We start from the raw sequence: 27,313 nt of genomic DNA on the forward strand, positions 1-27,313 counted from the left end.
CCAGGTTTTAGCAATGCACAAACACACCGCCGGAACACCCGGTACCCGGCCGCTCGGAACTCCGGCTCCAACGGGAATACTGTTGAATATTGGGCCCCAAGAGGCTGCAGTGAGTAACGAATAAAACCACAGCAGTGAACCCACGTTCGCTACTTTTGATCATCCCGATGCTTACAGTCAAGAAATGTACAACTAACGCACACTTGTTTTCACTTGTTCGCTTTCAGTTTTGATTTCATTTTACGGTGAGATAAATATTTACAGAACGCCCTCCTCTTTTTTGGACAACATGCAGATTACAAAAGAAACTAATTTAATTTTGTTCTTGAAGTAATTAAGGGATTGGCAAAATTCTCAAAAATCAGAATGCAAACAACAAAGTAAACAGCATAAGATGTACAAAAGAAATCGCGTCCTACTTAAGGGGACAAGAAGGCATTTAAATTTAAACTGTGCCTAAAGCTAAGCAGGAAAAAAACTTCCATGGGTAGAGATAAAGTGAGGTTGTTCTTCTGTGGGGACCAGCAGCACACTGCAGGAGCTGGAAACTCTTAAATGACTGATGAATGAATGTCTAGTCTGTGGACTCCCTACCCTACCTAGAATTGTTACAATGTTGCCCATCTCACAAATAGATACTCCAGACTGTATTACTAAGAAGCCATGTAATACATGTTGACGTCTGGCACAAAAAACACAATGCTGGGAGGGTGAGGGTGGGAGGAAGGGCCAATGCATCTCTATCCTGGTTCTCTAAGTGAGATTAGTGGACTCCTGGGAGTCCCCGTGACCTTCTCAGAGGTCAAAACTATTTTTAGAATGACACAAAGACATGATTTGTTTTTTTCACTGTGCTGACATTTGCACTCGTGGTGCAAAAGCAATTGTGCTGGCGCCTCAGCACTAATAAAGGCAGTGGCAGCAAATGGAACTAGTCACTGCATTCTTCTTCTCCACACTATTAGCAATTTTTTAAAAAAGCCAGTTTCCTTTACAAAAGTTCTTAATGAAACAAGTAGAAGGAATTACTACTTTTATTAAATCTTGGCCCTTGAGTACAGGTCATTTTGATGTTCTTTATGACAAAATGGGAAGTACACATGAAGCACTCAGCTGCTGCAGAGCGAAACGGGTGTCTAGAAGAAAAGCACTTGTGTAATTGAGTTGCAGGCTCAACTAGCTGTTTTTTTCATGGACTACCATTTTTACTTGAAAGAACAATGGACAAGCTGGTTATGCTAACTTGGGTATTTGGCAGTGATTTTCTCAAAAATTAACAAAGTGGGTCTGTTTCTTCAAGGAAAACAACTGATAGTATTTATGACCAATGATAAAATATGAGCTTTCAAGCATTTTGGAGAACTTTACATCTGACACTGTGAGTTTGACAGCTTCCCAATACTTAAATACTTTTCTGATGAGATAAGGACAGTAATGAATGTGATTTTAGAAGATCTGCATAACTTAGTGACCAATATTTTCTGAATAGTACAAAATCACCCATGGGTAAAAGATCCATTGAAAGTGCAAGACACCCTTTGCTGCATCTACTGCAAGGATGAAGGCCATTCTCAGTATACTGTTGACATTCCAAAAAAATGTGGACATCACTCTGAAGGGACAGAAAATTATTGTGAAAGGCCCCAGAGGCACCCTGAGGAAGTCACATCAATGTAGAGCTCAGTCTCCTTGAAAGAAAAAGAGGCTCTGGGTTGACAAATGGTGGGGAAATAGAAAGGAACTGGCTACTGTTCACACTATCTGCAGTCATGTACCGAACATGATCAGGGATGTTACACTGGGCTTCCGTTACAAGATGAGGTTTGTGTATGCTCACTTCCTCATCAACATCATTATTCAGGATTTCATCATTATTTGGATATCTTGTTGAAATCCAAAATTTCTTGGGTGAAAAGTACATCCGCAAGGTTTGGATGAGATCAGATGTTGCTTATTCAGTATCTCAAGCCCAGAAAGATGAGTTAATGCTTGAAGGAAATGACATTGAACTTGTATCAAATTCAGCTGCTTTGATTCAACAAGCCACAACTGTTAAAAACAAGACTATCAGAAATTTTTTGGATAGTATCTATATTTCTTAGACCATGGATATTTAGAAAATAATGGTAAGAACTTTTTGATTCAGTATTGGATTATAATCCCTCAGTCATTTTAAGGATCATAGTTGGGCAGCATTTATTTTCACTGGTAAAAGATCTCTACCATACAATAAAACACTGTTGTACACATATATTCTTTTGAAATAGTAGAGTGATAAACCTTCAAGGAAATAAAGTGTAAATTCAAGAAAAACTCTACTCCCCAAAATGTTTTGCTTGCCATTTTCTCCCATTTTTCTCTTGCTGTTCTAAATACCAACTATGATCATTTATGCTTTAACAAATTTATATCAGACATATAAGCTGAAACAATGTTTCATAATAGATTTACTCACAAATTGTCCATTTACCACAGTCTAGAAATGTAACTAATGTACATAATCACTAATATTAAAATTACATTTTTCCTCTGTAAACTATGTCAGCTGTCCTAGCATTATTTAACCCATTTCCTGTTTGCCCCAACTATACTCACTAGCAGTGCTTGTGGCTGCAGAGTTTACCCCAAGATAACTTGCAGATTACATTCCAAACCTTACCCTCAAAGTTAGCCATACATCTCCCATGCTTTTTAGAGAATTAATCAAAACAGGACTGATGCAGTTGGGACAACTCGTTTGAACAGAAAACAGATGCCAAATGATCTTAAAAAAAGGATTGCAAAGCCAGATTCTGTGGTAAACTTAATGGCACTAAAATGGTGTGACAAGAAAGAGGTGATAATGTTTTCAGCATTCCACAATGATACTGTGATTGAAGTAGACAACAGAAATGGAAAGAACACTAAGAAGCCATGTGTCATTGTGGATTATAATGAGAATATGGGTACAGTGGACTCCGCTGATCAGATGCTGACTTCTTATCCAAGTGAGCACTAAAGGTACAAGTTTTGGTATAAGAAATTCTTTTGCCACTTTCTAAACATTACAGTGCTTCACTCCTACATCACGTTCAAGAACGACAATCCTGAGCACACGATCAGCCATGTAAACTTCAGACTGATGCTGAATGAATGAATGCTGGAAAAGCATCACAAGCAATGTCTTTGAGATCGTCTGTGCTCTGATGTCACACCTCTTAGCCTGTCTGGAAGACATTTCCCTAAGAGCATACCACCAACATCAGGGAAACAGAATCCAACTGGTCACTGCAAAGTTTACTGCTCGTACAACAATGATGGCAAGAAGATCCAGAGAGAAACATATTTCTGTGCAGAATGTGGTGTTCTGCTTTGTGTTGTTCCGTGGTTTGAAATTTATCACACACACAAAAAAATTATTAAATACTGATCATCACATACATTTCTGTTACATTAGGATTAGAGACAAGTTCTGTTTAGAAATAATTCCAAGAACAGTTTTATATTTTATTTTCACATTGAAAACCAGTCAGATTTCTTTTAGCTTCAAAGCGTATGTTTATGTAAAATTAACACTGGCTGCACTTCTTTTTTCTATCACACACACACAAAAAAATTATTAAATACTGATCATCACATACATTTCTGTTACATTAGGATTAGAGACAAGTTCTGTTTAGAAATAATTCCAAGAACAGTTTTATATTTTATTTTCACATTGAAAACCAGTCAGATTTCTTTTAGCTTCAAAGCGTATGTTTATGTAAAATTAACACTGGCTGCACTTCTTTTTTCTAAATGGAAAATGGGTTAAATACTATAAAGAAATGAAAGAATACAGCAAATACTTACTCAAAAGAAATATGGAATCAACAGCAGGCCAGGATTACAACTGAGATTCCCTGGGTTCTCAAGACGGTTTGTAATGTAAATTAGCAAGGGTAACATGAAACAGAAGTGGAATTATACTCAATTTGTAATAGATCTAAAAATACTAGAGAAAAGTGCAGGAGAAATTCTGTAACTGAATACTGTCTGTGGCTGAAGAAAATAGTGCAATACAAACATGGGCATTATTATTTCCAAGTGTTTTGAAAACACCATTGTATCCAACCCACAGATGTGTTCGGCAGGGTAAGTGAACAAAAAGACATCTTAACCTTTTGGAGGCACAGAACTCTTTGGCTTTCTGATGAAACTTGAGGATAACGGCCCACGCATACAACATTGGGTTATACTTTGATGTGGTTCATGATACCCCTACAGCCCACTTAGTGAGGCTCTGTAGACTTCAGGTGAAGAATTCCTGGGCCTTAGAGTATGCTCAAACTGGACCAGCTAACAAACCCAACTTGTCTGACAAATAAGGGGTAAGATCAATTATCAATCTTCACTGCCCTTTTAAAAGCTTAGGACTGTGTTAGCAATTGCCCAGTACAGTGAAGAATGTCTAATGAAAATAGTGGAAAGATGTTACATGACAGTGAAACATCATCTATACAATAAAACAAGTTTCTCTGTTCGCTTCTATATTCTTGAATTCATTAATCCTACAGTGACCACATATGCTAACACCAAAAAAGTAAGGTATACAATTTAATAAATAGGACAAAATATATAAGGTGAGTGGGACAGACTCTTCTATCTGAAAGGGGTTCTTGAATCATGAGAATACCTTTTTATTAGCTCTCTCCATTAATGAGCTTTATAGATGACTTGCACACATGTAATGTGTGCCAATCTCCTACTGCTGTCACAGCTGAACTTCCTAAATGAAGAGTAGTCTGCTTCCTTTGTGATGCCAGTGATCACCTTCCCTGAAACGCTCCTCTGTGAACTTTTAAGATACTACTCTATTTGGGAGGCAACTCATTTTATTTCATAATTCTTTCTGCTCCCACATCCAGGATCCAATAGAAAACACTAGAAAACTTTGCTTGCTTCTTAGTCTAAATGCTGTCTTGGACAAACAGTATTATCCGTGACTCTCCAAAAGTGTCACTCCAGCCCAAATCTCTCTCCACAACTCTAAATCTGTTCTTTCCAGCTGCTCCCACTTTTACTTGGGAGGTTGTCTATAATGGATCATTCTTTTCATAAAAAGTGTATCACACTAGAGATGATGAGAGACACCTATCATTCAGCCTGCATTACTGCTTGGATGCACAAAGAGTGGTTTTCATATAGAAGAAGGAGAGTGGATCTTCACTAAAGACAGGATGGGAAAGAACCTGAGGGAGGGTGCACATTTAGTTGGTTCCATTCTTGGGAATAAAAGCAGAAGGCAGAATTCAAAGTTATATTCCAATTAGCAGAACAGAAGGGACCTGGGTAACATAAAACTTTAAAAATTCCTTTTCTTTATAATGTGTCTTTCAACTGTTTAATGACCAGCAATAAACCCCCTGAAATTAAATCTGCTTCCTTAAGTTTTAGACTAGCAAAACCCAGTAAGTACCACAATAATGAGTATGCAGGGAGTATGCAGTAGAGAGGCCTTTAAAAAGGAAAGGCAGGTAGGTGAGAGAAAGAGACACCATCAGCCTGAGAAATGGCCCCAGGCCAGGTGGTGACCCCCAGCAACTCAAACTCAACAGGGTCAGAATTAACCTGACTGGCCCCAAGTTTAACCCACTTCTCTCCCCTTGGTTGCCTGGTTACCCACCAATTACCCAAACTAAAGATCAGCCACTCACTCTTTTTCCTGGCTCTCTCCACATGTAATCACCACCAAAATTCCAGAGGTCTCTTGAAATAGTAAAAGAGCAGGAGTGTGGAGAGTTTCACTTTAAATTTTTTTGAATTCATACAACTAATGTCTAATTACTTTTTCTCCCCCTGGATTGAATATGCTTTCACCCTCCTGTTTTACAAAAATATTTAATGACATGGAAAGATACAGTATAAAATAAGGCTTTTTTAAAAAGCCGTTGCAATACAATGCATTTGGTATGATTTCACTTTATCAAAATTGAATCAAATAAAAGATTAACAGAGCCTCTGTTTCAAAATGCTAGCTGTAGATATTCTTGGATAGAAGGATCAGGTGACTTATCCTATTTAGGGCTTTTAAAAATTTTTAAATATTATAAAATGAACACATACCTGCTTTTACAGTGACATACAAAAAGGAAAATCACAACTATTGTAAAAAATGAACTACAGTCAAGTGCTGCTTAACGACAGAGAAATATTCTGAGAAATGTCTTTAGGCAATTTCATCCTAGAACAACAAAGAATGCACTTACACAAACCTAGATGATACAGCCTACTATGCACCTTGGCCATATGGTGCAGCCTATTGCTCTTGGACTACACGCCTGTGCAGCATGTGACTGTACAGAACAATACAAGATTAAATCAAGCACAACAGAAAAAGCTGCAATCCAGAGACACAGTGAACACAAGTTGTATGAGGCTGTTCTTGGCATAACTTGGCATACAGTTTTACAGCACACTTTTTTTATAAGTAGAAAGAGTACACTCTAAAATAAAAAGTATATTACAGTAAATATATAAACCAATAACATAGTTGTTTATTATAAAGTATTCCGTACTGTACATAATTGTATGTGCTATACTTTCACATGACTGGCAGCACAATAAGTTTACACCAGCACCACCACAAACACATTAGTAATGCACTGCACAACCACATTTCAATGTCTGTGTCAACAAGGTGATAGGAATTTTTCTGCTCCATTATTATTATGGGACCACTGTGGTTTGTCATTATGCAGCGCATGATTGGATAATAAAATCTTACTTCCAGAAAGAAGACAGAGGTCATCTAATCCATTTCTCCATTCAACAATGTTCTATCTCTACCTAGACTGGCCTGTTTGCCTATCTCCAGGGACATCTGTTGTCTTACAAAGCAGTCCCTTCCACTGCTGGCAAGTGATGAGCACTGGAAAGTTCTATGCTCCAGAGAGCTAAAATTGGCTTTCCTGCAGCCCTTGTCCATTGGTTTGACTTCTGCTCTCTTGATTTTAATACAGCATCTAGCTTTCTGATGCTTACTGTTTGATGGTGTATCTTGTTCTATCCTTCTCCCTCATAACTATGTTTTTACATTTAAAATGCATGTATCGTTTAAGTTCTACCAACTATCTATTTGTATTCCACTTATCCCTTTGGGATTTTGGATTCCTGTGTTGCTCCTTTTCTGCATTCTTTGCAAATTTTCAGGCCCCACCTTAACTCACGCAATCAGAAACTCTATTGGTGGGGTCCAGCAATTAGTTTCAACAAGCCTTCCAGGTAGTTCTGTTATATACTAAAGTTTAGAAACCACTGCTCTAGGGCTAACGTCCTTATTGTACCAATTCACACCTGGCACTTCTATCTTCTAATTCTTTTTTGAAATAAAAAATAATTATAAAATCTTCCATTCTTTCTAGAACCCCCTACCATTTTCTTATTTCAGGTTTTTCACGTATCATCATGCTTTTTCAATAGCTTAATAGGAATGATTTCTCTTGCTAATGCTCTCTCCCCTCGCAGGCTTCAACACTACTGCCAGAATATAGACTGTCATTTCTAAAACACACATCAGATGTTATTCTCTTACTCTTAGAAAGATACTTCTCTCCTGCCACCACCTTTGCACAGAATATTTTCTCTTTGATGGAATGTCTTTTCCCCTCTTCTCCAGCTGGAGACCCCTGACCATTATTCAAACGCCAACCAATGGCAGCTCTTCTCAGAAGCTTCAAGCTCATGGTAGTAGAGTGAAGGTTAGATGGTATTAAGGGAGTGTTTGTTTTTTTAGACAGGAAAGCAGCCAAAAGATAATGCAGCTCAAAAGATAATTACTGATACAGAGAACTGTGAAGAACTCTGCTAGAGAAGCAGTTGGCAAGATTTCATCCTACACGGGAATTCAAAAGAGAGATCTGCCCCAAACCAGCACAATCTAAGGAGTTCTCTCATTATGTAATTAATAGACTCTGACCTGAGTCCAAAAATGAAGCAAGTAGAGATCAGAGATCAGTGGACTATTTTCAACACTTCAAGAAGTCCAAAGAAATCACGGATTTGCCCAAGGAAAGTGTGTGAAGGGCTGCTTTGGGCCTCTCTGGAGCTTCTGCCAACTCGGTGTGGTAATACCAGTTAGCTCATGCTGATCAGGAAGTCTGACAACTGCCTGTGGTTTAATTGATTTTAAAATAGTAAAACAAAGTTGTTTAAATGTAGTTTGTTTAGTACAGGGATTCTTTCAAAACATGGGGTCTAAAGAAGAAGGGAAAAATAATAGAAAACAATAATAATTTAAAACATACACACATCACTTTGAAGACAGGCACTTCCGCATGGATGTGAACTAATGGAAACAATTCAGATCCTTCCAACTGTGCAGTGGGGTTCAGAACCTTGCCTACTCAGGAGCATCACCTGGGGAGGTTTGTAATTCCTGACACTCAAGCCACATCCTGGGCCTATTAATCTCTGGGGGTGGGACTCATGCAGCAGCATTTTAAAAATGTCCTCCAATGATTTTAATGTGCAGTCAAGTTGGAGAACCTCTGTTTTCAACTACTCCACCTTGCTACTCCAAGTGAGAGCTGCAGAGCAGCAGCAGCCAGCCTCCATGGGAGACCTGTTAGAAATGCAGAATCTCAGGTTCCGTTCTAGAGCTACAACATCAGAACCAGCATTTTGACAAAATTCCTAAGTGATTCATATGCCTATTAAAGTCTGAGAAGTACTGCATTATAAAATACAGAAGACTTAAGAATTCCTTATACTCTCAAAGACAAGTGACCAATATTCTCTCCCATATTCAGTCTAAATCATTAATATCTAAACGATGTTTTGGTACAGTCCTCTATGTGTTGGGGGCTTTTTCTTTCCCTTTGAGCTATCCCCCATATCTTCCAACACATAAGAAACGGGGAAGGATTTAAGAACTGGAAGAGAGGAGATATTTCCCAGCCTTTGCAAGAATGCTTTTTCCTTTCGTGGGGGAAAAAAATTACGTATCTAGAAAGGCACAATGATCAGTAAACTACAGAATATAAGTTACACTAAGATCTTGTTTCCCCACACATAAAAGAGGTTACATCAACTATTAACAGTTTCTGTGATACCCAGTCCTATTCTAAATGTGCTGTTTTTATGTCCAGCGAATGTCTGAGTCCGAACAATTCAAAACATAAATTGGGATATGAATTTTACATTCCATTGGAAGACTGAGGATTTCCAAAAAATCAGGAGAGTTTTATTTGAGGGTTGTCGTGAGCTCTGCTTCCTATCTAGGTCACAATGCAAAAGATTAAAATGAAATCAAATCAACGCTTGCTAAGCACCTTATATGTCAAAACCCTGTGCAACCCTACAGAAGAAAATTTTGTCTTCTAAGCATTTACTAACTCAGAGAAAAGGCTACTCCATTTTCTAAATCTTAACTATCTTGAAAATACAACAAATTTACAGAACAAAAGATTAGTTAATGGCCAATTAATCCTTTTCATGATCAATGATCTATATGTTATTGAGCTAATTAAATAATTAGTTTTAAGCATTATGTTTAAGGATTCATTTAAGAAAATTACAGCCATGTTAGTTGACAGAATGTATTGCCCAGTTTGCAGGAAGAAGGGGACTTCCCCAGGTAATCCAATTAGTACTCATCCAATTTGAACTTGGTCAAGGTGAGAACTCTCAGCTGGGAACTCTGCTCCCAGCTGACAGACTTGTTAGTGCCCTTAACACCTCAAAGCTGGCCGGCCTCATCCCTTAAAATGCTTAACAACTGGATAGACCCCTACATTTCCACTTGGAAATTCACAGAAAGGTGACTTTTCCCCAAATATAATAATGTCCCCTCAGTATGCATGCTTGAGATGTTTAGTAACAATACCAAAGCCTAGCAAGCAAGGTGCTGGGAAAAATTTTGTGAGTGATATGAATTGCAAATGTCTACTGAGTACCCACAATATACATGGTCCCGTTCTAAGCGCTTTGCTTGTGTTAAATTAATTCCCACTACAAGCCTTTAAGCCAAGTACAGTACTATTATTCCTGCTTCGTAGATAAGGAAAGAAGCCCAAGGGGTTGGATAATTTTCTTGAAATCATGCAGCTGGTAAGTGGTGGGACTGAGCTATGACCAGAGCCCACGCTCTTTATCTCTAAGCCTTGTAGCCTCTCTGGAGAAGCTGCTACAACCCTCTCGAGAAAACAATCAGAAGACTGCTTCTACAGGCTCTTAGAAAGTCATTTTTCCCACTATCTAGCTAGTTTTCATCACAGCCCTCTCAAATTTGACCCAACTTTTAAGCTTAGCTAGCCGGCTTCTGCAAAAGGCAAACAATGATTCATTATCATGGTTGGTTTGATTTTCCTAGGCATGTTTAGGGTTTGAAAGAAATTCAGAATTGGACCAGAGCATCTACTATATTTCAATAACTAAAAATAAGGCTGTAAGAAAAGCAATTTGAAGTAAACATGGCACTCCTGTCCTGGTTTTTTACCTGACGTTTCAGGTACCAGATGCCCACCCCTATCCTTCAGAAAAGATGGAGATAGAAAGTCTGCAGAGCTGCAAGTTCATGTTTTTGAGTCTAAGAAGTAATAGTAACAATTATTGATGGTGGTGCCATCTAGGAGAATCATTTTATGAATAAAGTGGTTTTGGAGTAAGAACTAATTTGCCTGAAACCATTTCAATAACAGCTTCTCTCTCTCTCCTTTAACGAATGTAGAGTTGCTGAGGGCTATATATGTAGGTTATACATTTCCAACGACCTCAACTAAGTGGCTCCCAGCTGAGAGAACAATATAAAATAATGAAACAAAAAGCCACTTTCCACTCAAACAGTTTTCCTAACACTTATACATTTATCCTCAGATTTGAAGCAGGTTCCTGGGAGCCACACTGTGTGGACAGGCTCACACTGCTACGTGCAATCCTTAAGCTCTTTTTGATAAACTTTGATGATGCTCATAGCCAAGACAGCGTTGGCAAATGCCTCCTGAGCCTCCTCACTGGTGGCCAGCAGTGCTGCCCATGGACAGCGTCCTCTCTGCGGACAGTCTGAAACTGTCCCCAGCGGGGCCTGCGGGTTCAAGAAGCCGTGTCATACACACCAGAGCTTGTGTACCCAGCACCCTGAAGACAGACCCCTTGGCCTCGTGTTTTCCTCATACATCTTTGATGTCATCAGCTAACCAAGGCTCTTTGGATACTACCAAAGCAGGGATGCTGGGGGCTCCCGCCGAAGTGGTCCTGTTATCTTTTGCAACTTATGCAGCGTTAAAATACTAAATCTTATTACTATTCAACAATGATGACTGTCTCTGGTTTCCACATGGGTATTAGTTACTACCTCTTGAGGAATGAGGACTGCCACACAGAGGGGCTGGCACACAGCCAAGACTGACACAGCCCAGTCTATAAGCTGTTTGTTGTTAAGCCCCTTGCAGACTCCTACTCAAGGTTTAGAACTGCTGTGTTCAGAACCTGCTCAAGAGGAGGCAAATGGCCAGAAAAAGAGCAAAAGCAGCTTCCTGGGGTTAATCAGGCTCTTTGGCCTGAGCCCGGGAGTTCCTACCCCCACAGGTAAACTGATAAAGCCTTATCCACAAGCAACACCACTGCTTGCACACAAAAAAATACCAAGAGGGAGTGGTTATTACATAAGGAGCAGAGAGAAAACAGAAAAGACATCTAATCCTCTTCCATATTTTATAGGTAAGAAATTCAAGTAGCAGGGTTTCAAGTGAAGATTTTAAAAAATCATAATACTATTATCCTGCCTAAAATTTTCCCTTTAGTATTAATATAATATTAACTAATTATTAATTAATTAACTAGTTAATATTAACGAAATATTCCTTTAATAGCCTCAAATATCCAATTAGTCTTCAAATTTAATTGGTGTGCTCAGATCCAAACAGGAGCCTTTCATTATAGGGTGGATATGTCTCCTAGGTTTTTAATAATCTATATATTTTCTTCTTGAGATTTACTAATCTATATATTTTCTTCTTGAGATTTACTGAGGGGAAAAAAAGGTGATTTTTTCACATGATATCACTTATATGTGGGATATAAGCCTAAAAGCAACAAATGAACAGGACAGAGACTCATGGACATAAACAATGGACTAGTGTTTTACCAGAGAGTAGGGGGTGTGGGAGGAAGGAAGAGGTGGACAGGGTAAAGGGGGTCAAATATAGGGGAGTAGGGGGAGGGTGAAGTGGGTAAAGGGGATCAAATATATGGTAGCTAACGGACTGGATTCTGGGTGGTAGTCACACAACAGAATATTCAAATGTCAAATTATAATGTACACCCAAAAATTATAGAATTGTATTAACCAATGTTATTCCAATAAACTTAAAATAAAAAATAATAAATAAATAAATACCAATGGGAAATGATTAGCAAAACAAAGATGATTTTCTGTAGAGTTCTATATTATGTATTTTGCTCATAACACCAAGGAAGTGTCCTTTAACATGTTCCTCAGTCCAGTGTATTTCCTATAAACTGGTTAGATCAGATTTCTCTCCAAACTTTTGGAAAGACTGTTTCATAGGTGGTTTGTCTATATCCCATTGATTCATACCAGGATGCATAATAATTATCTCTTTTTTTAAAAAAAACCTTAACATTAAGTAATGGATCATGTATTATCAGCCACCCTAAACCATCCCATTAAAGTTTCTCACCATCTTTTAACCTAATGACATTATCAGCTACTGGTAATCACTGACGATTCACTTTAAGAACACAAGTATCGGAATAATATTCTGATGCTATCGCTCTTTTATTTGATAACTTTTCCCTGCAAATAACTTTTCCTCACTAATAGTATGGTTACCCAGTTTGTCCAGGAAACTAGGATAAATGCTTGATTCTTTCTCTTATTTCTATCTTCTCAAATTATGAGTCAGTTCCCTGCCATTTTCTGAAGGTGACTAAATGATTTTGTTGTTTTAGTATTTTAAATCCATAGTTTAAATACATTTGATATGTTTTAATCCACTACAGTTTTTATTCTTTCATTCTTTTTATTCATTGACTGACCTTTGGCTACTGGAGTCTTTTTGCTATCTCTCCAGAAGTCTTAGACGGGCTTTGCTTTTCTGATAATAATGAGAAATTCTAGGCTCATCTTGTACATTTCCAGATCCAGACCTAGACTCAGTCTTCCCTCCAAGAGCCCTGGTTCCTTTCAGCGGGAATGCATGTACAATCCACACTGAGTGGGGGCTGGGAGCCACCCTGTTGCTAGGCTGGCCATTTTTGTGTTTTTTTTATCCAGGAGACAGAAGAGAAAATGTAATTTCAGAAAATATAATAGACATCATTAATTTCCATTGATATTTTCAATTAAATTTACAATTCGGTGTCTTAAACTCTTTGTATCTTTTTTCTCTTACACTAAAAACCTTATTTCCCAACAAGTACAATAATATCTGTATCATTATTAAACATGTTTGCTGAGAACAGTTTAAGGTTTGCCATTAAAGTCACATAACATACAGGACCCTAAGAAGGAAACTTTACAAAATAATCTTAATAGTAGATGGGGAAATTTACAATTGTTCCATGTTTTTTAAATTTTCAAAACTCTAAAAACTTTTAAGTTATAAATCTATAGGTTTATAGGGAAATAACATATATAACTCTTACACATATACATAACACAAGTTATATATAAATAACAACAACAGTTATCTGTTTATAGGAAAATAAAAACAGTAAAACTAATATTTACTTAATATGCTGTGATTTAAAACATTAGATACATTAAGAAATAAAGTGTTTATTTCGGTGTTATAAATCTTCTTAAAAGTTCTTCCAACAGTGCTTTCCTCCTTCTTGTCACATAACTTATGACACAAAGCGAACATCTTTTCAATGCCTTGGCAAACTGTCATACTCCATTCTAAGTATGGATTGCTTCAACATTTTACCCTTTCCTCTTTCGATGTGGGGAAATATCTCCTAGAGTTCCTCTGATGTGAGTGTTTTTGAGGTGCCACTTCCTCCGAGACATCTTCATCCTTTTCATCACAACCACTCTATTTACGTCAGTAAGTTCACCCCCTCTCTGTTCCTCTGGCTGCACATTCCCACAGTCAGCTGTTTCTTCTATAACTTCATTTATGCTCTATTAGAATGTCACTTCCAGCACTGTGACTTTTTGTTTCTTTCCTGCACTTTGATCTTTGTGGGCCAGTTCTCTCTTTTGATTATCCATTTATGCGAAATGTCACATGGGTTCACTACTGGGAGACAAGGAGGCAACACAGCTACATGCTTTGCTGTCTTTGCTAAATGACCAACTCAGTGACCAATCATCACCAACAGGCTTTAAAGAAGTGACATGATTTGTCATTGATCATGATACCATCTGTTTTTTATATACTGATTTGTGAAGTAATGAGCTAGCAGCAAAGTTTATACCTCATGAAATTGCTGTGCTAACTGAAATTTGAACCATTGTGTTGGGGAGCTGGTGTTATTTAAACCATGATAATAACTTAAATTTGTGGGTATTGGAACTGTGCAAAGCAAGGACTGACTGTAATTCCTTTTGGTAAATATAAACCACCAACTTGAGAAACTATTAGATTTATTTGTTCACTGTTGCTTTCAATTTTTAAGGAACAGTCCCCCTGCCAATTTTGATTTAATTTTGTCTTATAATTATGTATAACATTTAGTAGTTCCAAAGTGAGCCACAAAGCAAAGCATATTCAGGAAAGTCTAGCTTCTATTTTTGTCCCCCCCATTATTTTTTGGTTTCTCCTTCTATTACTTATTCTTTTAATATAACTAAATACATATACATTTTTACATTCTCCTTCCTTACTAAATAAAATATAGCATAATTATACATACTATTCTGCAACTTGGTTTTTAAACTAATATGTCTTAGAAATCACGCAATAGTAGAAAAGAGTCCTCATTTCCTTTTACAGCTGTACAATGCTCTATTGTGTTGAAGTACTAGATTAAAAAAAAAAAATTAACTCCCTTTTGGTATTTGGATTATTTCCAGTTTTTTTGCTATTACATATAGTCCGTAATGAATAAACCTGTAGATAATCTTTTTCTTATTTTTGCAGTGTATCTTGGAGATAAATTCTGAGAAGTAAGCTGGCTGGATCAAAAGGTAAATGTAAATATATGTTGCTACCTACTACCAAATTTCCCTCGTAGGATAACACCATTTTGCAATCCCACCAGCTATGTATGAGAGTACAGCATTTTCCCCCTACAATCTTATCAACAAAACATGTCAAATTTTTACCACCCTGATAGACAAGATGTGATCGCTTAGTGGACTAGTTTTCATTTGTATCTCTCTTATTATGCATGATTGAGCATCTTTTCTTAGTAAAGGGACATTTAAAAATATATAACTGCTTTGACAGGTTTGATATTTTAGAATAATGTAGCTAGCAGTTTTCAGATAAACCTTTCACAAACATAAAAGAACTGTTAAACACATTCCTTAAAGGTCTGAGTAATTTAAATGCCCCCTCCCCCACACAGGCTTTATTCATATCAGTTCATCTAATCTACACATATTTGAGAGTTTGGGGTGCACCAGAACCTGCCCCTGATGTGCTAACAGGGGCAGGACAAAAGGGTGTGGGAATGCCAAGTGTTCAGCTGGGATCACAGTAGTTTGAAGATCTCTGGAGTTGAGAGTATCTGAGGCAAATTTTCAATAAGGAACAGTTCATTGGGAAGAAAGAGAAAGGGTTTCCTGGCCTTTAGAGATGTTCTAAGCAAAGAATTAGAAATGGTACTACAGAACAGTCTGCCTTTTTGAAAAAAAGGAAGGAAGGAAGGAGGACGGGAGGGAGGGAAAGAAGGAAGGAAAGAGAAAGAAAGAAAAAGAAAGAAAGAGAAAGAAAGAAAGAAAGGAAGGAAGGGGAAGGAAGGGGAGAGGAGGGGAGGGAAGGGGAGGGAGAAAAGAAAAGAAAGGAAAAGAAAAGAAAAGAAAGAAGGAAGAAGGGAGAGAGAGACACACAGAGAGAGACGGACGGACGGACGGACAGACAGACAGACAGACGGTTGGGTAGGCTACAGATGCCAGAGAGGTCTGGTGAAAATAGCTAACACAGATACAACCAAAAGTTTAAAACTACAGCTGTAATAAAAATCTGCAACTGGGAACCCCTAATCAAACATAACATCCCCCACTGATTATGGAGTACAGCCAAGAACAAAGAGCCCGGCAAGACATTTTGTCCAAGGACAAGGATACATCTCTTCTCTTACATGGGCAGAATCATTTCTACTTGAAATTAAAATCTGAGAAACAAGCAAGCTTATTACCATGCAGTTTACTAGACCAATTCTGTCATGATATAAAAATGCAATGTAACAATAAGAAACAGCAATGAGACATCATTAAAAAAATAATTCTGAGATTCTTTGATCGAAGTAATTACACATCTAAACAAAAACCCCAATACAACTAAACCACTTTACAGCTTATTTCTCATTAAACCCATCAGCAGCCATTTACCTTTTCCCTCACACCCACAATTAAGACTGTGAGAGTCCACATAACGCAGGGCAGTGTCCATGGCTGATTCATCTTTGTACCTCCCACGGCACCATGTGCAGTAGGCACTCAGTAAATACGTGGTATATGAAAGAATGAAAGCACCCTCTGACAGCAACATGCCCAGACTTTTCCATGGGAGGATCTCTCTCCTGAATTATAAGTCAGGGCAACTCCCTAGCAAACCTTTCAAATAAATTCAACAAACACTTCTCACGCCCAGTGTGTGCCAGAGTTAGGCACTATTCTTGGCACTAGCACATAAAGATGAGTAACACATAGTCCTTAACACCCTGAGGGAACTCAGTCTTGTGTGAAAAACACAGACTATAAAATATAATGGGACAATGCCACTGCACAGATAAAATGAAGTAGGTACCCAGGTGAAGGAACAGGAATTATGCAGGGGATGAAGGCGAAGGATGAGGTGGGAGAATCCACAAAAGTACAATTTCAGCCCTCTCCTCCCCAACACACATACTCATACTTACTCTAAGATGATATTTGAGAATTAGAAGCATCTACAATGGATCAAAGTTTATCTCCACGCCACACAAAGTCCACGACCGCCACCACCTGTAGTTAGTGGGTACCTGCTACGTGCTGGCCACTGTTCTAAACACTTTATAAGTATTGATTTATTTAATCCTTACAATAACCTGATGAGGCTGGTGCTATTATCATCTCAGTCCTTTGTCACATCCCTCTATCATTGAATTTATCACTGTATTATAACTATTCATTGGCATTTACATTTCTACACATGGGTCTCCTATACTCACCCTATGATAATTAACTTTTATTAGCTCTACTGTAATTACTTGTCTTTTTTAAAATGTCACCTCTTCAGAGAGGCCAACCCTGACCCGAGTTACTTGCTTTCTCAGATCAAAGGGTTTTGTTTTCTCCCTCACAGTTCTTCTCACAGATCAATTTTTAAAACTTGATTTCTGTCTCCCCACTAGAACATATGCTTTATGGGGGCAGGAAGCAAAACTGTTTTGTCGCCATATTTTCAACACCTAACCCAAGTACATAGAAATATTAATATAATAAATATTTGTATAACTGCCTCTTTATATTATTAGCTCCTTGAAAAAAGTCTGTCTTAATGTTTTATATCCCCAACATATAGTGCATGGGAAGACCTCAATAAATGTTTGTTGAACTGAAATCAAATAAAGGTTGAGGTGGTATAAATAGGATTTCCCCAGGAAAAGTAGTGTTGAAACACTATTCTAGGCATGGGGCCAATATGGTCAGAAACAGGCACAAAAAGACGTGGCTTTGGGAGGAAAACAGTAAAAATTTGTGTGGCACTACAGGGTGCCCAAGAGAGAAGCAGGGAATGCTCTAAAGCAGGGGTCCCCAACCCCGGCCTTGTACTGTACTGGTCTGTGACCTGTTAGGAATCAAGCCGCACGGTAGGAGGTGAGCGGCAGGCAAGCCCATGAAACTTCATCTGTATTTTTAGCTGCTCCCCAGGGCTAGCATCACCATCTCAGCTCCACCTCAGATCATCAGGCATTAGATTCTCATAGGAGCACAGGTCCCTGTTGCCAAAAAGGTTGGGGACCAGCTGCTCTAACGGATATGTCAAAAAAGTGTTAACAGGATTATCGAAGATAGTGATGTGTCCTGCATAAAACCTTTCTGGTGAGAACTGTGGTTATTCTGATTCTTCTTCGCTTTCTTTTGGGGGCCTTGGGGTCAACCCTCTTGCAGTGCTAGGGCAGAATTCAATTTTTAATTTAAATTTGTCCTAAACTTTTGAGTTTGTGTAAATGTAGTTATTTATCTTAAATATATTCTCCTTCTTATGGCTGTTCCACCATTATCATTTCGGTTACTGTGAAGTTGCTTTTTTCTCTGAGATTTTAAATGTAAACGAAGGTATTAGGCAGGAAGTGCCATCAAGAATTGCTAACTTGTGATTTCTTGAAAGGATGATCTTCTAAAGAACGATATTCACACACACAAAAAATCTCAAAGGCTAAGTATGTGAAACTACAAGAAAGCATTTAATACACACTTAAAGAGCTGGACATAATGTTTTGGTCATGTGAGTTAAATTCAGAAAAGAACTTTGGTGACTAGCAAAAACTGGGGGCCATGCTACAAAGAACAAGCTGCCAGGCTGTGGAGTAAGAGATTCTGCAGATCTTTCTGGTCTCAGATTCCAGGCCCTCTTTCACTTTCCTCCTGTGAATGCTATTGACATACTGCTTGGATTTTCACAATAGGCTCCAGTCCCCTGGACCTCGAGCTAACTGCTGCCTCCCCCTCCATCTGTTGGAATGATCTTTCTAAAACCACAACTCCTTAAGAAACTCTGCGGGATCATTGCTGTCTAAAGAAAAATATTGCAGTGTCATTGTAGCCTGCTGTGCACTCACCTCTTTAGAGAAGAGGTCCCCAAACCCTGGGCAGTGGACTGTTACTGGTCTGTGGCCTGCTAGGAACCAGGCTGCACAGCAGGAGGTGAGCAGCAGGCGAGCAAGTAGGTTCATCTGTATTTGCAGCTGCTCCCCAGCGCTAGCCTCACCACCTCGACTACACCTCAGATCATCAGGCATTAGATTCTCATAGCAGCACCAGTCCCTGGTGCCAAAACAGTTGGAGACTGTTGGTATAGTGCATTCTGCTCTCACCCTGCCCCCTCCAAGAGGCTGCAGCAACCAGGTGTGATGGGCCTGAGACCCGACCTAACTGGTCTCCCCACCTCCAGCCTCTGCCAGCTCCACATTTTGCTGCCAAATTAATCTCCTTACAGTACAGCTTGGATTAACAGGCCCAAAATGAAATCATCATCGTCCCTGTCCTCCAATGCCTCCCCACCTCCCATGCAGCAGGGCACTGTGACACCAAAGCCAGAAGCCTCAGGGGTGTCTCTGACTCCTCCCCCACCAACTGGTATAAATCCTGGAGACTCTCCTTTCCCACTTTTCTTCTGTGCCTTCCCTTCTTTCCATTTACCCTGCTTTTTCACTCTCTCTTCTAGGGCTACCAGCCTTAGCCTAGATCAGCTATGACCAATAGAAATATAATAGCGGCTACAAATGTAATTTTGAATTTACCAGTAGACACATTAAAAAGAAAACAGTGCGATAAATTTTAACAATTTTATTTAAAACCAATATATCCAAAAAAAAATCTTCATCATTCCACTTGTAATCAATATAAAGTTAATGATGAGATACCTTACATTTTTCTCCAGACCAAGTTTTTGAAGTCTGTGTGCGTTGTACTCTTATAGCACATCTCGATCCAGAACAGCCACATCTCATGATCCCAACAGCTACATGTGGCCAGTGGTGTTATGCTGAAGTTCAGGATAGAACTATTAGATTCCATCTAACAGTTCAGGTTTAGATGGAATGGCCCCACTGTACCCACTGCCTCCTTCTTTTTCTCCTCTTGAAAATACCTTAATCCGGCTATAAAAGACCATTCCCTAAACCCATTTCCTTCCACATCACTCCTCTGGCTGTCCCTGAAGCATGAAATGCCTTTTTAGCTCCTCTCCAAATTTCGATATCCATTTCAAGTGCTACCTCATTCATGAAGCCTTTCCCATACTCCCACTCATAATTCTTCTCTACCTCCTTTGTACTCCCACATCATCTCGCAACTCTGTAACAACATTAGTGCTTTTGCCTGTTGTACTCAACAGACTATAAACTCTTTAAAGGCATAGTATGTATTGCTATTTATATTATAGCCCTCAAAGAATGTCAAGCATAGTGCTTTTCACACAGCTGACACTTGAAAAGCTTCTGCTAAAGTGAACTCTTTAATTTACCATTCTTATGATAGATAAGTGTATCCTTAACACGAATGCACACCCAAGGTACAGGTGGTTCTAAGGTAAGCTAAACTACTGCTTAATACCTACTCGCAACACAAGAACTGAGTGTGTCAGTGCATTCCAACCCTGTCATGGAAAAAGTGACACTAACTCACACTTTGACCTAGAATTTTAGAAAATGCCATAGATCTGAAGTGTCACTGCACGGAAGAGGACGGAGGCTAGAACCCCTAGACATTCTATACAGCGTCATGGGCCATGTTCGTCAGAGATCTAACTACTAAAAGTAACGTGCTATAATGGGATGCTAGAAAATAGAAAATTTCAGATTAGATACCCTTATCTGTATAACAGAGCAAGCACTGAAGAAGTAACTAGAAACACTGAGGACCTGGTCCCTACTCTGTAATGTGTCATGTTCATGTACCAAACCTCTGACTTCTCTATTTCTGATATGAGAGGGAAGGATAATCCTCACCCACTGCAGGGATGTCTCCCCTAAACTGCTTTTGCTTATGCCTACCACAGTGTAAACTCCACAAAGCTTCTTGAGCAACCCTGTTAAAAGGACATTCAGAGAGTGCCACTCCTCTGATCGAAAGCCTCTAATGGCTTTTCACCTCACTCCAATGACTTTCTGATGGCCTACAAGGCCCTCCGTAATCTAGCCTCTTGCTCTCTTGGACCTCATCCCAGCTGCTCTCCCCCTCATAACTGCTCTAGCCTCACTGACTGCCTTGCTGTTTCTCTAATGCACAGAGCATGTACTGTCTCAGGGCCTCTGCAAAGGCTTCCTCTGCCTGAAAAATTCCCCCAACTCCCACCTCCAGCCATCTGTCTGGCTCATACTCCTCCAGGTCTCTGCTCAAATATCACCTTATCAGAGAGGCCTTTCCTGATGACTAGATATCAAATAGCATAACTTTCCCTTATATACTTGACACTGTTTACCCCTACCAACCCTTCTTTATAACCCTGCTATGTTATCTATTTACTCTGTCTACCCCTTATACTGAACACAAGATTCAAGAAAACAGGATCTTGTTGGTTTCATATCTTCACTGTATAGAACAATACCTGGAATGCATTGTTTATCGATTAAAGTGAATGAGCAACATTTAAATTTTCCTAACAAAGTAGCAGAGTGAAGGATCATTCTTGCAGTTTTTCAAATATTCTAGAACATGTTTTCATTTTAATATCTTGAATTTAACTGTGAAATTAATGTACACACGACATGTAAAAATTATTACCCTTCAGTGTATAAATTTAAAAAATAAAATTCTCCTAAGCATTCTAAGTAATTCTATTCTGAAGAAAATTCATTTTGCAAAGGTTGGTAGATGTCTTTCTGACCCATTTATGCATATTTGTTTAGACAGCTATATCTGTATATTCCTACCCATGAAAATAAGATCATACCTGATTCCATTCTGTGATTTGTACACAATATTATGCCATGTAGATACATATAAAATTATCTCATGCTTTTTAACAGCTATTTAATTTTACATTTTATAGGTATGTCCTAATGTAGAATCTAATCTCCTATTGATGGACTGATTAAAGTGTCTTTCATTTGGAAATACCTAAAACAAAACAACACAACACAATTCTCCTGCCCAATAATTCACCCTCTGGCAAAGAGATCGGGGTTTCACTTACGCATCTTGAACTAGAGCAGCGGTCCCCAACCTTTTTGCTACCAGGGACTGGTGGTACTCTGATGAGAACCTAATGCCTGATGATCTGAGGTGGAGCTGAGGTGGTGACGCTAGCGCTGGGGAGCAGCTACAAATGCAGATGAAGATTCTCTTGCTGGCTTGCAGCTCACCTCTTGCTGCGCAGTCTAGTTCCTAACAGGCCATGGACCGGTACTGGGCCACGGCCCAGGGGCTGGGGACCCCTGAACTAGCGCAGAAACAAACCAGTGCAGATTCATGCAGAAACAGGGAAGCCCTCCATGCAGAGGGGTACAATATGAGACCTGAGACCAATGAATACAACCTTCTGCTCCCCACCTAATGGCTCCCTCACTTTTTTTCTTCACAATTCAGCAAGGATTTATAAAATTATAGATGATTCTGGGGTCCACTGTGCCATCTCTCTGCCTTCTTCTGCTCTTTGTTTCCCCCTTCTGAAACGTGGAGTACCTCAACCCAGCACTAACCTCCACACAGGCTTAACAGTACCACCTATGGAGTCTCCTTTACCCGTGTGTTAGGCAAAAGATATCCACAAAGGGTACCCTGGGGGCCCTCCTATGGCAGGCTTTATTTCCTGAGCTGCCCTAGTGATTTATATAGTAGTTTCTCCCCCTCTTCTCCCCCCAGCAGTGATCCCAGAACAGGATGTTGCTCGTAAATCTTTTCCCTCAGCTTACTACCACCCACAGACCAGCTTATTTTTACAAGAGTTGCCATTTCCCATACTCTCCTAGTGTAAGTCCCCTTTGTAAGGTCACAAAAGTGTTGTGCCTGGGGTCTTTGCCCATCACAAGAACCAGGCACAGTCAAAATGTCACATTTCTGCCACTTGAGTACGGAAAATTCTACAAGGAACTCTGAAGGAATGCTGACATATTAAAAAACAAATCCTAAGTCCAGAGAGATAAAAATCAGGCAAATCACTAAGAAGACATAACCACTTCTTTTTCTTTTCTTTTCTTTTCTTTTTTTTTTCTAGAATTAGCTGTTTATGAGTTATTTGTCTTTGGATAACAAAACAATAAATAGGGTTTCACACAAACCACAAATCTGTGGTTTAGGGAAGTTGTTTGTTGAATGACGAAAAATGCTTCAGAAGCAGGCTGTGTTCAAGCCGTCAGTCAGCAAGGCTCTACTAATCCCGGAGAGGCACGCAGCCTTGGGGAGCTTGTGGAGACCACCATTCCTGAATCCCATGTACACACGCACGCGCACACACACAGCATCTTCGGGAGCTCCTCAGGTGATCCTCATGAGCACTGAGACTGCAGGCAGCTGCCCCAACGTGTGCCACCAAGCTTGGTGTGCCACAGACGTGCCTAGGGTCCTAAATTCATTCTTAGGATGTTACTGTAGACTATGTTTACTATGTTTACTATTTTCATTGCATATTATGCATCATATATCTCTTTATGATTCGTCCAGTTCCAGGCTGCAGCTTCCGCTCACTCTGCCATGGGGTGCCAGCCCACAGGGTCTCTGTGGACTCAGCTATGTGTGATGCTGAGGCCGGAGTGCAACATAACCATTTCTTGATAGAGGCCAATTATCATTCATCTTTAAATTATTTAATTAATTTGTTAATTTACTGAATATCTGAAGTCCAGGTATAATGCCAGACCTTGCAGACACAAAGGTCTTAATCAGCTGTCCGATGACAGAATCTTGTGAGGAAGACGATTACAAAAGCAATTTAAGAAAATAAGTGTCATAATAAAAGACTGCATCTTTGAGAAGTAGGGGACCATTACTGCCTGAGGGTGAGAGCGGAAGTTGCACAGAAAAGGTGACTAAACCAGTAGCTGAACAGCACATGAAACTGTGAACTACTTCTATGCTCTCTTGGCTCCCAAGATAGCACTCTCTAGGATTTCCTCCCACTTCCTGATGGTTTCTTCTCAATCACCTTAAGCCTTCTTTCTGCTTAGTTTCCTCTTCCTAGCATTCTCACTCTTTCACTCTTCTAGGGAAATGCCATGTACAATTGTAATTCAATTCTTACTGAATAAATGTGTATCTTAAGCCCTGACCCACTGAGCTCTGTTTTGGATGATCAATGGCCCACATGACATCTCCACTTGCAAGGATTTTCATAGATATCACAAACCTAAACTCTCCAAAAGAACGTGTACCACCTTTAGTCTACCCCATCTTGATAACTCTCAGTCACAAAGCCAAATGATTAGGAATTGCTCTTGACCCTTCTCTTTTACACATCCATTGCATCCAACCTACCTACAAATTTTTACTATTTCTCCAAAATTATCCAGAATCCATTTGGTTCTTTCCAGTTTTCCCATGGATTACTTAATAGTCCCCCAACTGGTTTCTACTTCCATTTCTCCATTTAATGAGTGACCTTCTAAAATCATGTCAACCATTAACCTACTTAAAATTCTTTGATGGCTTCCCCATCCCTTAAACATAAAGTCAAATTTCTTAGCATGGCCCACCAGATTATTTCCTGGCCTGGTTCTCTGTGATCCAGAGATACTGAAGTTCATTCAGTTCCTCAAAGGGACCCTTTTTTCTTTTTTTTTTTAGCCCAAATCTTCACAGGTATGTTTCCTTTTGCCTGGAATACATTTTTCTTCTCCCCAATCCACAACCTAACTTTTTAAATTGATTTACTCTTAAGGATAAATTAATTTTCTTCCTAGCCACCTCTTCCTCCAAGAAGTCTTCCATGATTATTCACCAAATCTGCATTTAGGTGCCCTTCCTGTATGTTCCTGTAAAGCTCTATACTTCTTTGATAACACATACCGATGAATGAATGAATGCATGCATGAAGTAGACATGGGAGGAAGGCACAGCATATGCCATGGCACAGTATTTGCAAGACAAAACCCTGTATGTGGAACTGTGAGAACTTCTGTACAGCGAGGCACCAGGGCTGGTGGAAGGACAGGAATTGGGAGAAGAGACTTGAAGAAAAGACTGAAGTCCAGGGGATGGAGGGCTTCACACTACATTAAGGGGATCCAGCTCTAAACTGTAGATGATGAGGAGCCCTGGAAGTTTTTAAAGTAGAGGAGCAAATGTAACATAGAGAAACCTCTTAGCCTAATGAGAGTCCGCCTGTTGAAGAACAATGATGTTAGGATAGAGAGATAATGACTTACATTTAGAGGAGTAAAGGAACATGCAGAGGGAAATGATGGCACCCTGGGAAGCAGTTCTGGCTTAGAAATCCAGATGTGGGAGTCCCCACCTGGGGGTGGTGAAGCCGCGATGAGAAACTGTACAGGGAAAATTTGTGTATACAGAGAAAGTAAGCCAGGGATAAAGTTTGAGGAATGACAACTTTTATCAAGCAGGAAAGGAGAAAGGTGCACATGAAGTGGGACGTTCAAGAGCTTATGAGAGAAGATGGGTGTCCCAGAGAAGGTATCAGGGAGGAGGAAAGGAATGTCCACATCGTGTGTCCAATTTACTGTGCAGTGCTCTGCACACAGTAGGTGCTGAGTATTTGTTGAAGTATAAAAATTATGAAATAATACACTGAGCACCTCTATTCAGGTTATATATATTCCAGAGAAACTGAATATATTTCTTGGGTTATCAAGTGATTATCTTATTACAGAAATTTTCACCTCGGGAAAGGGGGGAGGACATAGCGCGCCCACCTGGAATATTTCAAAAAACCATACCCACTCCCTGATTTTAAAGATGCCAAGTGTGAGTCTTTTTGAAAAGAAAGAACAACAAAATTTTCTTCATACGAGTTTTTCAAATTGGGGTTTTAATGTAGCCTATCTTCATAAACGAGAGCAATCTTGCTTTAGTGTGAAAGGGTCATCTGAGTGGGTGGAGTGAGGGAAGGTTGCAAAGAACAGGGCAATGACAGATAAACACTGATGGAGGACAGGCTTGGGGAAGAGAAGGCATATGCAAATATCATGAGTTGAAATCAGCACATCTTAAAGGGTCAACCAGCAGACTTGCTGGACCAAATAACTATTCAGGATTCAAAAATGTCCATTAGCCTCATAATGAAACCAACTATCAATATTCTTTTGACTCATAATAGAACACTTATCTTCAAGAGACAGGCAATATTCCTGCCTTTCTGGCTATACTTTCCTAGATATATAGGCTTAAAATGCCAAATGAAGAAAAAAAAAAAACTTCCCTGCGGGCTATACTCTTCACACCTCCTCTTTTGCTCCTGGGTTGGTGAGAGAAGTCTTAGCAAGAATGTGTGTAGGACCTGAACATTAATCCGAGCCTAACATCCGGCTAAAACAGACCAAAAAAGCCACTGTGAGATGACATTGACAAATTAGTCTGAAAAGTGAAACACAGGTGATTTTTAAGCACCACTGGCTAAAAGGCTTGCTGTAAGTAAAAGCAATTTGTTTTTAAAAGGTCAATGAAGACAAATAGGTAGCAGTAAATCACTGCTGACACAATTCTGAAGACTTTATATACAGGCCCTAGAACGTAGTTTTTAACAGTTGGGTCAATAGTAATTGTCTCAAGAGTTACAGGATTTCAGAGAAACACTAAAGTAACCCATTAATAATAGAATAAAAACAAGAACTTTGGGTTGTTTTTCCAAGAAAGGCAAATAAACACCCATCCATCATCCATCTTCTATCTCTGTGTGACCGTAACAACTATAACAGCAGCAAACTCAATCATTTAGTAATCGCTGGGTATTTGAAAAGCAAGAGATGATGCCGAAGAATTAAACAGGCATCTGGTGTAAAAGAAGTTACAATTTACACAGATGTGTGAAGTAACACTGAAACTCAGGAAAATAAGCACTTAGAGGTCATGTTAGTCTGGGTCTAATCAGGAGAGAGAAACCACAAACAATGTGAACAGTTTAAAATAAAAAGTATTAAATCATAATAGGTGACTAACTATAAAGACATACAGAGAACTCTAAAGGGCACCCTGAGCTGAGAGAGGTTACTCAAGAAAGGATAAACTTTGAAGGAGTTTTACCCCAAAGCTGGAGCTGAGATGTCAATGGTGAGGGTATGCTTACAATCCACTGAGTGGCAAAGAAATTCAGTAGACCTGGTCCATGGCAGCAGGGAACAACTCTCTGGGGTACAGGCAGGCCAAGGCTGATGGCAGGTGCACAGAGGGAGCGAGGCACTTTGTTGGCATGAGGCCTGGAGTGTGACAGTGTCTGCACTGACAGAACCAAGGCAAGGTGGTCAACTAGACCCAAGCAAGGGCTGCAAAGTTGCCAAGAGACTGCATGCTCTGAGGTGCCACCACTGGATATCCATACACACACACACACACACACACACACAC

The 27,313-nt window shown here is 39.4% G+C and overlaps 1 protein-coding gene across 2 annotated transcripts in view; it reads right to left on the reverse strand.

The window, feature by feature from the left end:
• AFF1 (AF4/FMR2 family member 1) overlaps positions 1-27,313 on the reverse strand; it is a 165,065-nt gene that overhangs the window by 113,553 nt on the left and 24,199 nt on the right. The gene's annotated exons all lie outside the window — the stretch shown is intronic.

The sequence above is a fragment of the Pteropus alecto genome, unplaced genomic scaffold, assembly GCF_000325575.1.
Source record: "Pteropus alecto unplaced genomic scaffold, ASM32557v1 scaffold161, whole genome shotgun sequence".
Taxonomy (NCBI): domain Eukaryota; kingdom Metazoa; phylum Chordata; class Mammalia; order Chiroptera; family Pteropodidae; genus Pteropus; species Pteropus alecto.